Here is a 19,178-nt window from a genome sequence, read left to right on the forward strand (position 1 = left end):
ACTGTATCTTTCATTATTGTAATGGTCATTAAGGGCCACTCGGGTGTACATATGGAATCACTCCACTGACATCAATGGGGTTCCTCTGGATTTACACAAATGTAATTCACATTTGAATCTGGCTCAGAAGGGAGGGGCAAAGCCAATTGGATGCAATTCACACCACTCCTTTTCATTTTGAAAGTTTTATTAATGTGGGTGATCTGCTTCATGTCCCTTCTGGAGGAGAGAGATTACTTAACTGAGTCAAGACCCAACAGCCCTAGGAAAGCTTTTAACTCTCATGCTAGAAGAGCTGAAGGTGAAGCAATTGATCAAAATGAGCTTATTTTTACGAGTATGTTTATCATGAGAGCTTGGCTTAATTTTAATCAAAAATGACCACCACACAATGTTTAACAGGTGGAGCTGATAAAGCTCTTTGTTTGGATCATGAAGGCCAGAAGCAACCATTCTGACAATCTAGCCTGACCAGCACAGAATAGGCCAGACACCTCTTGAAACAGAGGGATTTAGAAGGAGAGAGAAATCTCTCTGTGATCTGGCACATCATATGTGTGTGTGTGTGTGTGTGTGTGTGTGTGTGTGTGTGTGTGTGTGTGTGTGTGTGTGTGTGTGTGTGTGTGTGAGAGAGAGAGAGAGAGAGAGAGAGGAAAACAAAATCCACAAGTCAGCAACTTTGGGTCATTTTAGGGGTTGTTTATTGCCAGGGATGTAACTGTAATTTCCCATGGGAAAAATCTCATTTTGGAAAAGCTCCACAAGGTTGGGATAATTTTTGAATTATCTTAAGTGTTTTGGAAACGTTCTAGAGATTTTTTAAGACATTTGTAACATCGCCCAGATCTTCCATCAGTACCAGGGATGTTTGTGTGTAATATCTATGGATGTTTATATTTTCCTACAAGCAAAGTAGAGGCTTCCTAGAAATATCTAGGAGGGATATTTAAAGAAAAAAATAATCAGGCCTGAGGAACTTCCTATACAATGAAATCAATAAAAATCTCTTACTGAAATTAACATTTAAAAACCATGATATTAGCATAAACATCATGAGATTTAAAAAAATGTAAGATCTTTTTATTTGTTATTGGGTTTTTTTGAGCCTCACATTTTCAAGCTTTTGTCTGCAATCATGAGAGCTAGACACTAACTTTTATTTTTAAATGAAAGTTCAGATTTTCACATAACATCAGGACACCAGGTGCTGGGGCTTTAGAAAAAAAAATAAATATTCTGAAAGTCATGATAAAATGGTGAGAGTTGTCCAGATTGCAAGTTTTGGGGCTAAATCTGGACAGAATTTAGGATCCACTTTTCATTGCTTATTGTTAAAGGGCTGCTAGAAACACAAACCTGATTTGGCTAGAAAAGATTTTCACGATCGTTCATCAGACCATTTATTTTTTAACAGCTTTTTTTTTTTTAAAACATACACAAAACAGATAGCTCTTCTTGGAAGCTATCTTAATTAAATGTCTGAGGAGAACAGTTAATCAATAGTCATTAGTAGTTTTTGAGAACAGCTGAACAAATCATGGGCCAGACTGTACAAAGGGCTAAACTGCTTTCAATTCCCACTGCAGTCCAGGAAAGCTGAGGGTACTCTGCCCGACTGGGCCCCAAATGCTGACGAGATGATATGGGAAAAATGCAATGACTTGCTTCTGAGGGAAGAACTACGACCCCGATCACCCTCCTCCTGCAGGGAGAAAGGAACCTGCAGGAAAGGGAAAACTTTGCTGGGAAACAATGGGAGGTTCCCTTGACTTACTTACTTTTTCCCAAAATGGAGAGGGCTCTTGTGGGCAGGGGGGCATAGCCCCCCTCCCTTGCAGCATGGATACTACAGGAGCAATGCAACAACTGGCCCTTTCCACCATTTACTAAGGGCCAACATTTTTAAAGGTTTGAGGTGTCTAAGGATGCAGATAGGCACCTAGTGCGATTTTTAAAATTGTCTAGGCACCTAACTCCCTTTGGTGTTTAAAAATATACCTTTAATACTCTGCCCTTGCCCCCCAGCACCATTCTGAAGGGGTAGATGGTGCAGAGAGCGAGCGTTCATGATGCTTGAAGCAGTATTAGTCACAAGTGAATTTGGGCTCTGAGTTTGGGCAGACAAGTAGAGGAAGGGTGGTAGCGCTGAGAATTTTGCACATTACGTAGCCTGAACTAACAGTTGTCATACAACATGAATTTGCAGCAATGCCTCTGTTCTGTATGGGATTAGCCATGTTTATGGCTCAGTGGCACATTATCAGGGGAGCCCTGGGCTGGAGGTTGCTCTGAGCCATTCTATTCCCGGGGCAGCTCCCCTGATGCTGTAGGTGTATAGCATTCTTCTCGCGGCCCCGAGCCCTCTCTATTCCTTGCATGCATTTGCATAGGGGCCACTCACAACCTAGCCCTTATACCTCAGGTTTAATCACTTCATCACCTACAATAGTGATAGCACGTTCTGAATACAGCAACCCCTGCATGTACAAGCTAGCTAGTGCCGGCTTACTGCTGCACACTCAAGCGCCAAGTGGTCTGCCAGGAGCTATTACCCTCCTTTCCTCTCCTTCACGGCTTGGAGTCCATGTCACAGCCTGGCCCTTAGAGAATCAGTACCCGGTGGTAAGTGTCTTTTACATGCTCTCTTAAGATATTTGTTTCATTACGTTTCTCTCTCAGCTTTTAACATCAGAAAAAAAACTATTAATATTGGTTCAACTCCACTGATTTTTCTAAAGAAATGTTTGAAAAGCTCACAAGTGAATCACTACCATTTCTCCCCCTGCCTCCCTTTTACAATTAAGGACAAGCTGCAGGCTTCAACGTACTCAGGAGCACGGTTCCTTTAAAACTCGATGGTCCAGAATCAGTGTACATCTCTGAGAAAACCCAGAGAGCAGCCTCTTCAAAGGGGCTTGTTTTAACAGTATGCAGGAAGTGACAGTATTTGCTATGGAAGCAACCTCCTTGGCAAATCAATACTTTAAGGACTTGGAGGAACAAGCATCATCATCATCCCATGGCCTAGGACTCTCGAAACCTGGTTGTAGCCCTGGTTCTGCCCTTGACCTGCTGTGGGACCTTTTGTCCCACATCTTCCACCTTTTGTCGCTCTCATCTCTTTAGAGTACAAGTGCTTTAGGGCAGGGCCTGTGTCTTGTCTCTGTGTGTTTGTACGACCGGTTGAAGCTTCTGGGCATGATTGTAATGCTAATAATAAATAATAATAAACACTTGCTAGTGGATTATTAACAGGGCCTGAAAATATTAAACTGTTTTGTCACAGAAGCTAAAAACCACAGCATTCATGTCTACTTCCAAATCCTGGTCCCAGTGAAGTAGACATTTCCACAGGCTTACATGGGACAAGGATGTAGGGCCAGGTTTCTACTGCCATTGGAAAGATTTGCATTGACTTTAGTGGCAATTGGATGGGATCTTGGTCACTAGAGAGAACTTTCACCTGAAAGCCCCTTCAGTATTTTTGGACTGTGTGAGCGCCTACTCATAACTCCATAAGGATCATCGCTAAGGGCCAAATTGTGAGAGGTAGTACACTGGTAACTTGGCTTACTGCACTACTCCACTTCCTACACATGTGGGTGGGTGGGTAGAACTTTAACTCCACCCCTTTCCCAACCTGTCAGCCCTGCTGCGGGGGGAGGAAAGGGAGAGCCAGGAAATTAAATTGTGATTCTTTTGGGCTCCTGGGACAATGCAACTACACACTGGCCCTTGCTAAGGGCTTGTGGCAGCTCTGCAATTAGACCTAACGGGACCCAGCATTGCAGGAATGCCAAAGCCGGAGTTATACCATAACTGTGTTTTATTCTGTGCAATTATAAAGCCATACAGATCTGTAGGATATGAGTAGAGTAAAACATTAATAATAAAGGCCTGTTAAAACTGAAATTTTAAAATAAATGGCAGTTTTTCCGCCTCTGCCAGTTTGTTTAATTTTTCCTAAAACTGGCAATCAACCGGAAAAAATAAAGCGCGTGTAGTAGAATTCTCATTTACCAGAGAGCTCTCCAGCTATCCCTGGAGATTTATTAAACCTTATGGCTTGCTCTCTGCTAACGTCTTATACTTTTGGATTGGCCATTTGTGGTTAGAATAAGCGATGGCATGCCTTTTCCAAGCCCAGCACAATGGAGAAAGATTGTCTTCTGGTTCTCTAAAAACTGTAACTGAATTACATTGTAAAACATGAAACAGCACAGAATTTTTTGAAGCAAACGTAAAACTAGTCACATTTGGTATCTATGGTCTTTCATTTAGCGGAAGAAAGAGATGAATAATAGATGTTCCCTTGGAAATACTATTCTGTTCACTCTTAGTGGAAATCAGGCAAGGGCAATACATTAAGTGTAGTCAAGATTATTCTATTTAATCTTCATAGTGATACAATAATTTTAGCCTTGTAAAAAGCACTGACTGCTTTTTTTGCATAGAAGACCTTAAATCTGTAAATGAAAGGAGGCCTTCTCCATGTCCCCTGGCAATAGATAATGAGTCTCTAGCTTCAGTGTCTTCTGTGGAAGTGTCAGGTAACCAGGACATGATATAAGGCATCCAGATTATGAAACAATATACCTCCACTACATTTCACGATGAGGGGAACCTCTTTAAAAAAGCCGGCAATATACTAAGAGAGACAGTCAATCAATCACAAATATCAGCAACAGCAGCAGGATGATAAACTGTTTACTACAGATGTTTTAGGTTATGGTTGCCAGATCTCCAGGCAGAGGCTGGGAACGTTGGAAGCAGAGAGAAAACGGAGCTACAGCACTCAACATTCAGTCTACAGATTTCTTACTATCTTTCTGATATTAAGATTTAATATCTGTAAAACACCGCACCAGTCTGGAAGACCACACTAGTGATGACCAAACAGTAGCTGGTGCTTGGATGTCCAGAGTATGTGCTTATAGTTTTGCATTCTGGTCTACAACTGTGGCTACATTAGAGAGGCATTATCCTATGGGGACACTGCTCCTAATAAACCCAAACAAGCAGCCTCTAAAGCCTAATTTTTTTTTTATTATCCTGTTATGTATTCCTTCCTCTGTATTATCTCCTCACCAAAACACATCACTAATTCATCTGAAAAGTTAAAGGTCCAGATAGAGTTTTGTTTCAGTGTGATCTGAATCCAAACCAGATGTGTGGGATTACAGAGCATTGGTTTGCTTCTAAGGGGAACAAGCGAAGCTGTTCTTTGTTGTTTTGCTTTTTAAATGTCTATGATGTTTTGCTTTGTATCTTAGATATGACAACACTCTACAAAACATGCAGCACTGAATTCTATTGCTCCCTTCCTGCACAAGGGGAGATGTTTTGGCAAAAATTTCCTGTTTCCTTTCCCTAGAAACCTGGTTTATTCTTCCAGCACTCCCAGGGGCACAGCATGGACATAGGGGTGACCTGGTAACGGCGCATCAGCTAGGACACCTATGAGTAAAAACTACATTAAATTAGGGCAAGTCTACACAACCGTGGTACATCGGTGTAGCTGTGCTGCTGTAGGGTATCTGGGGAAGACGTGCTATGCCGACGGGAGAGAGTCTCCTGCCCACAAAGCGTGGTGTGGACACTGCTTTAAGTTGCTGTAACTTACGTCGCTTGGGGGGGGGGAGGGGGAGGCTGTTGTTTTCACACCCCTGAGCAACATAATTTACATTCACTTAAGTGGTAGTGTAGACTAGCCCTTCGTGTTTCGTGGCCCACAGGTGCTCACCAGTTTGTCTTGACAGTTTCCAGACATGGCAGCATGGCCATCTCACTTGCTCCCCAGCTCCCAAACAGCAACCTGCACTCCCACCCCCTCCAACTCTACCTGGAAGGGACACATAGCATTAGCTTATGGATGGGTTGCTGCTCACGTAGCAGCAAAGCACGATGGGAGTAGTGAATCCACCTCCACCCTCTGTCCCAAGATGGGTTTGCCACCCCGCAGTGTATATGAGGGCACGGTGGGCAGCTGTCCGTCCACTCTGCACGGCTCCCACTCGCTGCACCATTGGTGCCCTCGTGCGCCCTCTGGGCCACAGAATAGGCAGTCTGTACAGGCTGTAGGTAACATCTCTATTGTTTGGGTGAATAGCTGATTATAATTACAGAGTTCGTTAATGTGAGTAGGGTTTTCAGAGTCAAAACTGAGCCATGAACTTGGCATGTTTATGTTTTTACTAGTACTGTACAGTAAAGCTAGCCGTGCCGTTTAGACATTGCCCTCTATTGGGGTGGTTCGGAACTGCATTGCCCTGAGGCAGCATGGGACCATGGAACGAGAAAGACCGGACCCCACCTCCCAAAGCTACCCAGCACATGCGGGGGGAGGGGCAGTGCTGCTCCACCTGTTCAGTCGGCATCACGTACTCCTCACTGAATGCCCGTACTGCTCTGCTCCCATCCCTCCCCACCGCCTAAGGGTTGTCTTGCATCCCAGGAATCCCATAAGAGAGCTGCACAGGTTTGAAATGGGGGGGTGGTGTCATTGTGCCCTGCCCTCCCTGTGCCCCTGCAGAGCAATCTGGATCACACTTCACAACATGCTCCTAAGAATCATCGTTCAGCCCAATCTAAACAGGACTCGAGGGCATCCCAGCAATTGGTCACATGCATAGTTCGGACATTGGGTTTCTTCTTAAATGCCCACACTTATACCTCTTCTGTCCTCCTAAAGGACTTGCCCTGGGAGATGCTCTCACTCGGCACTTGTCTATGTTTAGTGCTGAGCCATCTCATTCCATACGGACCCCGGAGGGCCTTGCACTGGCACTGAAGTTTTGTCGGTCGCTCTGAAGCAATCTAACTAACCCGCCAAGAGTTGATTTGGTGCAGGACACCAAGAAGAAGGAGCAGCCTAACCCAGCCAATGCTGAGTGTCCAGCTGAGGCAGTGTTTGTGTTGCTTTCTGCCAACAACAACAGCAACAGTACTGAAGTGGGAGGATGCAGATGGAGGCAGAAGAAGAAAGGGTTGTTTCTGGCCCGCTTTCCCCACCTACATGCCAGAGGGCAGCATGGTTGGAGCCGAGCAATGACCTGCAATTGATTAGCAGGATGACAACAGTCAAGGGCAAAGCTAAAGGATTCTCTAGGTCAGGGCTGAGGAGCAGCTTTGAGGATTACAAAGCTCAACCAGTCAGTTCCCCTTCCCTGTCTCCTAGATCCCCAGAGAGCATTTATGGCTTTCAAAATCTCTCTTCTCCTGCATGCGACTCCTCACCAGCCTGGGCTAAGACCTTCCCCTAGCACATCCCCTACCAGCTGAGCTGGGCTCTGGAGGACAAGACTGTCCCTTACATGGGCCTTAAATGAATCTTTACAAAATGTCAGTGGACTGCAACTTTTTTTTCCCTGAAGGAAGCTGTTAGCAAACAATCTATTGCCTTAAAAGGCCAATGAGGCAGCAACAGAAAAAATGTCAGGGTCTGATTTTGCTCTCATTCATTTAGTCCATTTTTGAGTCATTTGGGCTGTCAGAACAGTCCCTATCAATACAGCGAAGCCCTGCTTCCCAGCTAGTTACTAAAAATTAACAATTTTCTACCAACAGAGAAAATCTCTGGATTCATGATTTTTCCTAATTTCGGAGTACTTTTGGCAACCATAATGAATATTTATGACTGGTGATTTTTTTGGCCATTTATTTTGTGTTTTCAGCTCATCAATGGCATGTTGTACAGGGAGGAAGGCCGGTCTTATGGTTGAGGTATAGAACTGTAAGCCAAGAGATCTGGGGTTTGTTCTCAGCTCTGCTACAGACTTCCAGGGTACCTATGGCCAAGTCACTTGATTGATGCTTTTTGTAAATTTGGGCAATTACACTTGTTTCTGCTCAGCAACTCTGAAATTCAGGCCCTATGTATCTCAGTCTGGACTCCCAACACGAGGGGAAACTTTTGCATATGTTAGGCACAATCGCTCTGTCCTTCATTTTCCCGATCTGTAACATAAGGAGGAGGATAACAACGCTTACCTATCTCATCGGGTTGTTATGAGGGTCACCTCATTAATAATAGTATAAATATTTAAACTCCTTGGATGGAAGTGCAAAGTATTATTTAATGTCAAATTTTGTGCATTGTTTAAAAACTATTTTTCATCCTCCACTCCCCCACACACCAGTCCCACCCTCTTTTTTGGTATGAAACTGACAAGAAAAGTGGTCAGAGACTGGAATGTGGCATGTGGTTCCTTTAAACAAAGATTCAGCAGTAGGTTCTTATTAACACTGTAATAGAATTCACTGGTAATTTGTCATTTTAATTAAAAAATAGTAGTTATTTGTTTTCAAATTTGAACATTAGTCAGCAGCATAAAGCAAGCTCTGTGCGATGAGGACTGTGTTTTTGTTCGGTTTGTACAGGACCTGGCACCATCAGGTCCTGGTCCATGAGTAGGCTCCAAGTTGCTATCACAGTACAAATAATAAATAATAAAATAATGCCACAAACACTATAACACCACCACAAGAACTGTCAAAGCTGAGATGCAGGATAAAACTTCACAACAGCTGCAGCAAGATCCTCCACCTGCACAAAGCAAATGCGACAAGGCTTCGCATTTTCCCCGCTGTTTGCAAGGAAAGAGAAAAAGCATTTGTATCATCCTGCATTTGGGGCAGATAGCGAGCAGCTCAAGAACATCCCTAGCATGAACAATCTCTCCAGGAACTCAGTACCATTTAGCGCACAAGCCCAAAGGGCCAGTGCTACTGTGACATTTCAATCAGTCACTAATTTTTTCCAGACTGAAGCCCATTAACGGTCTAATCTGGGCTCCTTCCCAATGGTCGACTGAAGGAAGCACTTTGCTGACAGTTCGGAGCCTAATAAATCTTACCACAAAACTGTAGCTGGTGCTCTCTCAGGCGATTAAATAGTCAGGCAGGGGGGAAAAATGGTACAATTCAAGGATTGCTTTTAACCCAGCTAACACATAAAAAATGAAAAGTGGCAGTATATTACTTTGCTTCCTCCTTCCGCCCATCATCACCCCAACTAGTAGCTATGGAGTGCTGTCCTCTATATTATGGGCTTATGCATAATTCAAAAATCCTGTACTGTATTCAACTGTATGGAAGAGCAGATCACCAGGTCTGTGTACACTGAGAATACCAAGTGGCATGTGTCTGAAGCTAAGAGCATGGACAAGTTCAGTGCAAGAAAATGAAGCACCGGCCACACTGAGCCCTCTGGGCTGAGGTAATTTGTGTTATCAGAATGGAAGCTCGCAAATGGATAGACGGCTCTAAAGCTTTCCTTGCAAATTAACATAGGTATTGGGCCATTTCTTAGCTCCCTTTTGACTAAAGGTTTTTTTTCCCTTCATTGAACAAGAAATGGGTGAAAAGCCAACCTTTCACATTGACCATTGCCTTCACCAGCTCTTTCCATAGGCTGTTCCCAGAACAGTTACAGCATTTTAAAAGGCAACCAGTTTTTCATCTACTTTCCATTTTTTAAGCTAATAGGGGACAGGAAGAAGAACAGATGGAGATTCTACAATGCAAAAATCTAAGCCGCAGTCTCCCACTGCACTCATCGCAAAACGCCATTTCTTAGATCGGCCCCTCTTCTGAGCACCCCTCTGATATGTCATCTATATTCACCATGTAAACCACTGATCTGAAAGGAACTCACTGTACTTTACATTAGCAAAACAGGTATTAGACTCTGGATGGTGTTATGGGGGGTTCTGCTTGTTCCTTAACATCCGAGGCCCAGCTATACCTGGAAAGGTAGAGGACACTTTGAATGCTGAGCTCTATTATGAAAAAGCCTGGTTTGCAGCTGAAGTGCATTATTTTACAATGCAAACTGGAGTCAGCATTGAAATAAAGAGCAGTTTACATTATTCAGAATTTAAAAGTCTGCATTTGCCTACAGTTACCAGACAGTACGGTTGGAATTCACCACAGCTTTACTTGGAATAGAAAATGTGTGGTACCTGTGTGGTGACAGTTAGCAAACTCTGATTTTTCAATGGCTTCTTCTAAGTTATATTAGTGCATTAATCCTCCCATTACAAGGAAATAAACTTTACATGGGTAGGAACTGTGGGCCATTTTATCCATGATAATTAAAGCACCATTTGGATATCCATTACCATCTTCACTGATTATGAGGGCCCTACAAATTCATGGTCCATTTCGGTCAATTTTACGGTCATAGGATTTTAAAAATCCTACATTTCATGTGTTGTAATTGTAGGGGTCCTGGCCCAAAAAGATTTGTGGGCGGGTCGCAAGGTTATTGTAGGGGGTGGTAGCGGTACTGCTACCCTTACTTCTGCGCTGCTGCTGGTGGCAACGCTGCCTTCAGAACTGGGCAGCTGGAGAGTGGTGGCTGCTGGCCGGGAGCCCAGCTCTGAAGGCAGCGCTGCCGCCAGCAGCGCAGAAGTAAGGATGGCACAGTACGGTATTGCCACCCTTACTTCTGCGCTGCTGCTGGTGGGGCGCTGCCTTCAGAGCTGGGTGCCCAGCCCACAGCTGCCACTCTCCAGCTGCCCAGCTCTGAAGGCAGCGCAGAAGTAAGGGTGGCAGTACTGCAACCCCCCTAAAATAATCTTGTGACCCCACAACTTCTTTTGGGTCAGGACCCCCAATTTGAGAAAGGCTGGTCTCCCCCGTTAAATCTGTATAGGATAGGGTAAAAGCACACAAAAGACCAGATTTCATGGGGGGAGACCAGATTTCATGGTCTGTGACGCATTTTTCATGGCTGTGAATTTGGTAGGGCCCTACTGATCATCCATCTTTCCCCCTCCAGCGAGAAAAGAGCATTGTCCAAGAGACTATTACAAGTGCATGGGTTTGATCCAGCTGTACCTGTCTTTCCATTTCACAAAGCTCTCATACTGCTCCGCTGATGCGTCGTGGAAAACACTGACCCACGTTCATTGTCAAGGCAATGGTGTATCTATCTCCTTCCCTGGAGATAGCTATGGGCAAAATTCACCTGGGGCACAGAAGGCTGTACAGCACCCTCCACATCATCTAAATCAGGGGTTATCACAAGAAAGTTTTTGGTGGCCTAGAGTGCAGCCACCAACTCCTGCTGGTGGCCACCTCTGACATTTTTTCCTAAAATACTTATAATATATGGAGATATATCTCATAGAACTGGAAGGGACCCTGAAAGGTCATTGAGTCCAGCCACCTGCCTTCACTAGCAGGACCAAGTACTTAATTAACTTTAGGAAACAAACAAATAAATATGCACATATACATGTCCAAATCATTGTAACTTATTTATGTAGGGTTTTTTTGCGGACTCAATAATAAAAATAATGTACAGGTGTCTGTTCTTTACTGGAGCTAAACAGAATACAAACAAAATAAGGTGCTTTGCACATTCCTGTCTATTTTATTGTTTCTTTTGCCTTTTAGGCTGCGTTTTTTTTTAGATTTGCTAGCTAGTAAGGCTGCTGCTGTGAAAACTGATACATATATATTTATATATAGCACTTTTCACAGCAGACTTAGGAGCTAGCTGTGAAAAGAAAACATACAAACATCGCTTTTCACAGCAGACTTAGGAGCTAGCTGGGAGGCAGTGAAAAGTGATATTAACAAACATACAAATATCGCTTTTCACAGCAGCTCTGGAAAGCCGGGGGACAAATTAAGCCCTGGATGGAGAGGTGGGTAGGGAGGCCAGGGGTGATGGGGGGGCGATGGGCGGGGGGAGCCCAGGGCTGGAGCCCGAAGCCTCCTGGCTGGGGGATGGACCCTGACGCCCTGAGCCTGGCGCCTGCCACCCCAGGGCTGAAGCCGGAAGCCCGAGCCCCAGCACCCCCGGGAAGGTGGGGAACTCACACCAGCTGCCTGCTCCTCTGGCATTTGTGGCTGCAGAAGAGGGCAGGGCCCAATCCCAGCTGGCAGCCCCAGGGGGAGGGGCCACTGCTTCCGACCCCCATCACTGCCCAGGAGGCTGTGGCTGCAAGAAAAGCCTTTGGTGGCCGCATTTGAGAAACACTGATCTAAGCACTGCACACAGGGCCCCACGGTGCAAGGAACCACGTACCGCTCCAGAAAGGGTCAGCACGCTCCCTCCACAAAGATCCACACGGACATAGAGCTAGAGGCTGCGCTACCATCCCGTGCTCCGTGCCAAACCTTTCTCCTCATCCCTTCACTTCACTCACATAGCGCCCCAGCACTCAGGCTGTATGCAGGCGACGTGGCTCTCACTCCACACGCAGCCGTAGTCCTCCAATGGTTACCTCGCAATCACGGCCGCAGCACGCAACTGCTATGTCACAGGAAAAGAATGGGTATTTCGGGCCAGGAATGAGAAGCCAATGATGCTGAAGACAAAAGAGCCTGTTCTCATGCAAAATTTCACTAATAATAAAAAGCCAGAGAAGGAAAAGCTTGGTCCAAGGGATAGGGCACTGGATTGGGAGTCAGGAGACCTGGGCTCTAGTCCCATCTCTGACAATGATGTACTGGGTGACCTTGGGCAAATCATGTCACCTGCTTCCCCTCCCACCTGTTTGTGCGGCTTGTCTATTTAGATTATAAGCTCTTTGGGGCAGGGAGTCTCTCATTACATAAGCTATACGAGAGCTGGCTATTATTATGTATACCGAACCTAACATGATAGAGCCCCGACTGCATCCAGTGCCACCTCAAGGGGCTACTGTGTTACTAATACTAACATTACTAGCACTAAGAGGGAAATTGTTTCTCTGCTCCACCCATTCTCCACATGCTTCCTTTCGAATTCTGCCTTTATTCTACCGTAACAACTTAACACCGGTCAGTGGATCACATTCAGTCCCATACCAGGAGCTACTATCGTCCACTTACATTTGGAAAACATTGCTCTCATGGTTTGGTTTATGTTTACTGTTACTAACAAATGAAAAGTGTCCCCAGACACCGCCATCATCATATCTACATGGTCTGAAATATCAGAGCAAAGGAGAGAAGTCAACTCCCAAAAGATCTCTGTGGAGTCATAATGTTCAAGGCCAGATGGGACTATTATAATCATCTAGTCTGACCTCCTGCAAAACACAAACCAGAGAATTTCACGCAGTGATTCCCACATCAAGTTCATATTTTATGGTTGAAGTACATCATCCCTTTTAGAAAGACATCCGGTCTTGTTTTAAACATTCCAAGTGCTAGAGAGTCTACCACATCCCTTGGTAAATTGTTCCATGAGTTAATTACCCTCACTGTTAAAAGTTTATGGCTTATTTCTAGCATGCATTTCTAGCTTCAGCTTCCAGCCACTGGTTCTTGTTATACTATTTAAAATCTTCTCTTCATGTAGGTACTTTTAGATTGTAATCAAGTCACCTTTTAACCTTCTCTTGGATAAACTAGATTGAATTTGTCAAGTCTTTCCCAAGTAGGTTTTCCAGGCCTTGAATTATCCTTGTAGCTCTCTTCTAATTTTTCGGCTAGTACTCGTACACTGTCCTCATGTGATCCTTGTAAAAAAAAAATCACTCACCAAATATCCATTGTACCTTCCTGTAACGAACTTGAGTTCAGTACCATGCAGCTGTCACACAAAAGCAATGCTGGGCCCCCAGTTGGGTATTCAATACAAAAAGTTCACCCAATTAAAATAGCACACAAGATGATTGGCGGGATAATGGCCAATAGAATGTATATTACTATCCAATTAAAGTGGAGAATATTACAGGAAAAAAATAAAATATAGGAAATTAAATCAACAGCAGATAAAATGGCAGGTATATATGGCAGTTAGCATGAACGAGTCAATATTTACCAGCATAATGGGTCAGAATTCACTAACAGTCACTACTATGAGGTATCTGAGATGCCACAATTATTTTCCATTCTAAGGAGAGGGCATAACTGGATTGTTGGCACATGCTAACTTTCTAACGGCGACAACTCTATTTACATTCTACATGGCTTTTTGAACCGTGACTTATTGAGACTCCACATTTGTCAAGTCTCAGTACAGCACATAAGGAAAATAAATGTTCCTTTTCCTTCTCCTCTGCCCCCATGTTACCAAGTCCTTCTTTGACCAGCTAACCTCCCCACTTAGCAACATAAGGGCTTTTATATTTCATCTGAAACCAGGGCTACTACTACAGCATTCTACTTCCTGAGCTTGTTACCAATGGTCTGCCTCCACTCACAGCAGACAAAAAAGAAAATACTGCTTTCAGATTTCACAGTAGCATAAGGGGAATGCGGCAAATGGAAAACTGCTGATTACCGGCAATTAGTAAAATGATAAAGTTACTGAGCAACCTACCGATCCAAAGAAACCTCCATTAATCTCCATGGCAGGGTCAATTTAAAAGCTTGAAGCCAGGCAAGAAAGAATGTCTGGAGAAGTTGCCAGCCATATACCTGGACCTGTTTGTTCAACAGCCCATATATTGGCTTTATTGGCCAAAGACTGTTTTATAAAGCAAAGGGGGAATTATATGGTATCTTTCAGTTAACTAGCTTTGAAAAATAGACTCTGTGTACTTCCATATTGATTGTCTCTTTGAATCTGAAATATGGCCTTTCTTTGCACTAACAGAATATATGTAGACAGTCATATATCACTAAAATTACATGGCTGAAGGAGCTACAAATTGAGACTGCTGTTATTGGTAACTTGCGAACGTCTATTAGCACTGTAAGTGAATCGAAGCAGGTCTGGACACAAAAGAATGGTTGGATTTGTGAAACTTGGTGAGGTGGCATCCAGAAAGCACAACTTGAAATGAAAGGACAGGAAGGGGTTAATAATAAAGAGCCGCCTGGTGCTCTGAACTGCAGGCAGAAGGGGCCGCTCTGGGGTCACTTTCTTCTGCGGTGGAGATGCTGTCCATGGGTCCCAGGATCCACGTAGTGCCCGCAGTGGGCAGGCCTGGGATGAAGGGGGCATGCGGTAGCAGAGGCTGGGGAGGTTGGGCCTCTTCCCTTCATTTCGAGGGTGCCCAGCAGAGAGTCTCTCAGACTCACAGTACAGCCAGAGAACATATTGCTTTTACATCTGTGCCCCTTTGCAGAACGTCCTGGAGCCAGCTGTGGCCATGGGAATCCTAAGGAGCGGGGCCAAGGCTGCTGCAGGGGCAAAGAGCCGTGCACTGATCTCAGGGTATCTGTGGGACTGAGAGCCAGAGCCTCCCTGCTTTCTTTTACAAGGGAGAGGGGACAAACCTGTCTTCCCTCACTTCTCCCAGGCACATCGTCTCTTCTGTATTCGCCAACATCTTAAAATGCCAACGCTTTTCCTGTCCATCTCTCCCTTGTCCATCCACAGCAGGCAGAAGGAGACTTCTCTCCTGCTGTCCTTTGTACCTAAGTGACCCCAAGCCTCTTTCAGTACTTCTCATGCCCTCCTCTTTCATTCCTAATCCTCTCCCTAACAAAATACTCACCTAGGAAACCCATTCATCACCCAGACACTACGATGCCTTCCATCCCTCCCATACCACAACTACACAAGCTGCCCGCAACTTACATTGTTTAACGGTACTGGAAGCATGTCTAACACTTCTTGAAGCGTGCTGTGGTATTTTATATGAACTGCAGTAAATAAAAGTACATCAAGAAAGCCTAGAATGTGAGACGTGGGGAATAACCGCCCAAGGGAGCTGATGGAAGACCCCTTGTTCGGGACACTTAAAGTTAGGTCGGTCAGATTCCTACACATTATATTGTAGAGGACAATTCTGCATTTCCTATGGTGGATGCCTTCAAAAACTTCCACTGACATAAACAAAAGCTATATCTGTGAGCAAAGTGGTACCACTTCCTGGAATAGGCAGCGCACACAGAAGGCTATGAGTACTGGGGCCCAATTCTTAGCTACACAAAGGCCCCTTGATAGTGCTCTGGTGATGTTCACGGGCCTTAGAGAGGGTGTTACATTATTTTTACCAGAATGGCAGAAAAGGGCTTTTAGTATTACTGAATTCAGGCCAGTGTGTCTACTAGGCTGCAGTAGGGTGACCAGATGTCCCAATTTTATAGGGACAGTCCCGATTTTTGGGTCTTTTTCTTATATAGGCTCCTATTACTCCCCACCCCCGTCCTGATTTTTCACATTTGCTGTCTGGTCACCCTAGGCTGTAGACACTGAATTACCATAGCCAAAATAACAAACGCACTTAAAGTTGTGAGGTGCTCTCTTACTGAATCTAATTCTGACACCTTCATGTTGACTTTAATCAACACCTTAGAAGAGTCAAGTCATTTCTTTTTATAAGGTTGGTGGTTTCTTTTGCATTCAGAGAGGCTTTTGAATGTGCCTGATGTCTTCTACCCCTTTGATGTGTCTAATCTGAAGAATTAATTGACTGGTAAAAGTATAAAATTCCAATCTTTTTCAGGAACTCAAGAACAAAACTGAACCATGTCACTAATCTTATTGAAGATCATAGCTTCATATGCATTACCTGGCATCACGCAACTACCAAGCCATGACTGATTTCTTTTAATCTTAAAAACGGAAGAAAAACATGCACTGCCAAAAATACAATACCCATCTGAGTCTTCAGAACCCTTTGCCAGCCTGTTCCAGGAGAGAGTATAGTAATAAAAAGAATCATACATGACAAAGTTTTATTTCATTTAAATAGGAAATACTATGAACTAGTTGATTGTAATAATGTAAAATAGAACTCAATAAGGGAGCCCCTTATTCTGGGCTGGCCGGGGGACTGAAATTACGTCTAGTGTAACTGTAATCCTCTGGGCTGCTCTAAATTATGCCAGAGGCAGTCAACCACTATGTCACACATTCAATCCTGTCCCAATCTGCTCCTGATAACCCCCTTGTGTCTCTGACACAGCCCCTGCATGGAGCAGGGAGGGCAGTTAGCACAGGTCAGTTACATCAGCTTTGTGCTACCCAAGGAATCTCCTGTGTCATTTGCACCTTTGGGGAGCTTTCTGGCTGCTAAGGACTGAGCCTAAATGCTCCCTTCTTCACTTTGCATAGTTTTTTCTTAGAATAGATACAGCTTCCATAAACTGACCAGGACTCCCCAAAGAAATATTTCACCTGCACCCAGAAACAGTACAGTACCGACAATCACAACCAATAAATCCATGAAGCCTTTTCTCCTAACACCTCTATGACCTTGATAAAGGAAGCCCTTCATCACCTGCCATGCTATTTTATCAGGCCTGTCTGCCCTTTTCCGCCATACAGCCAGAGCGGCCTCTGCTCGGGTGCTGTCTGCTGTAGATTGCTATCATATGATCTTTCCCTGAACCAGCTGCCTGAATCGATATTGATTCAGACTTGGGTTTCTGCAGCAAATCTATTGCATTTCCATTAGCAGGACTGCAAATGATCAAACGTAGAAGGCTTCATTTATATCCTTCCAGCTCCATGTCGCAGAGTAAATGCACAAATACATGTTAACGTGATCTGAGCCAAATTATGCCTTCTTGTCTACTGCTAGGAAAGTAGCATATCCCTTTTTAGAGCCAAAGAATATCATCTGCAATGCAAACTGCAAATATAATAGTGAATTTAAAAGTACAATAGGTGCAGGAAGATAATAATCCAAGTCCCCTGCAGTGAAAATCCAAATTTAGGGCCTTATCATGCCACCAATTTTTAAGCAGTTCTCCCCATTGATCAGAAACTAATGACATGCTATGGCCCCAGACAGGAAATCACATGGCTATATACATATATAAAGAGACAAAGATTATTGAAGTTCTCCACGGTAAGAGCAAATACCTAATTTTCAATGACAAAGGAGGCTTACAAAGAGATGTTCAGATCAAGAAATTATAAACAAAAGCAGCCCCAACAAACTAAAAAACGGGTAATTGCAATCACTTCACTCTGAAAAACCCAGAGCATCTTTAGAAGCAAAGGCTTTAGAAATGACTAGAGGCAACACATTTGAATGTTATGAGCTTTACATAACCAAATATTGAGTCAAGCACTGCCCTGAGTTACTACAGCTACAGTCCAGTGACTTGGGGGGAGGAGGGGTTGCACCAATGCGAGCGAGTGCAGAATGTGGTCCATAGGTTTTAGATCAATTTAGCCTTCTGCACATACAAACTGAATAACTGTTTTTCAATTAATTAATTTCATGAAAAGGGGGAAAATGGGAGCGAGAAACTAAAAAAAGAACCAAAACTACACAAAATGAATAAAATGTGTGATCTTATATGGTGCTATAAAGATTTTATTATTGCATGTTTCGGAAGACCTGAATACTTCATTCATGGCCCTGCTACTTGTAGCTAATATGAACGATCCACATTTATGGCACCCCACCCCGTTTCACACACACGCATGTGTGCTTATACCTTACAGCCCTGTTGTATTCTGGGTATTATTACCTTGATTACCCACGGCTAAAGCTCCTCCCAGCACTTGGATACTACAGTGACAGCGCTTTAGGAATACACAGAGATTGGAGAGCTCAGTATCCGGGACCATCCTTAACCAAACCTGCTTAACAGAGGCCCAGCTACATCTCTCAGGATTTACAATGCTAGGCAGCCAGCCAGCGTCTCTATCGTGCACTGTTGGTTTGGGGACCCTTTTGAATGCTTTTTCACTGGGACCCTTGTTCATTTTTCCAGAGGTGTAGGGTGTAACCTGTTGTAGATAAATGGGGTAGTCAAGCATATACATACACACGGACATACCAAAAAAACCCACCTCTATTATCAGTAGCTGCTGGAGTAATGGAGGCCAGTCAACAGAACAGGCCATGTTTGAGCCGGCACCTTCAGCCTTGCCATTGACTTCACTGGGCATGAGATCAGGCCCCAGCTATTTCAAGACCCATGCTTTGGGAATGGGAGGCCATCTCTTGATCTCCCCTCCTATATGTTTAACCTTCAGGAAATAAACCCCTAGGCTGTTTATCAGCTCTGCCTTTCTGCCCCCCTTACTGAACACAGCTCTGTGCACGACCTCTGAGGGTATGTCTGCACTGCAAAACCCAGGACTGGCCCGTGCCAGCTGTCTCAGGCCCATGGGGATCGGGCTAAGGGGCTGTTTAACTGCAGTGTAGATGTTCGGGCTCGGGCTGGAGCCCTGGCTCTAGGGCCCTGCAAGGTGCGAGGGTCCCAGAGCTGGGGCTGCAGCCCAAGCCTGAAGGTCTACACTGCAATTAAATAGCCCCTTCGTCCAAACTCTGCGAGCCCGATTCAGCTGCAGGTGTCCAACTGCAATGTAGACAGAC

The 19,178-nt window shown here is 44.4% G+C and overlaps 1 protein-coding gene across 2 annotated transcripts in view; it reads right to left on the reverse strand.

Annotated features, from left to right (window-relative positions):
- Window positions 1-19,178, reverse strand: part of NRG1 (neuregulin 1) — a 132,552-nt gene that overhangs the window by 107,763 nt on the left and 5,611 nt on the right. The window lies entirely within an intron of this gene.

Source organism: Emys orbicularis, chromosome 6 (assembly GCF_028017835.1).
Source record: "Emys orbicularis isolate rEmyOrb1 chromosome 6, rEmyOrb1.hap1, whole genome shotgun sequence".
Lineage (NCBI taxonomy): Eukaryota > Metazoa > Chordata > Testudines > Emydidae > Emys > Emys orbicularis.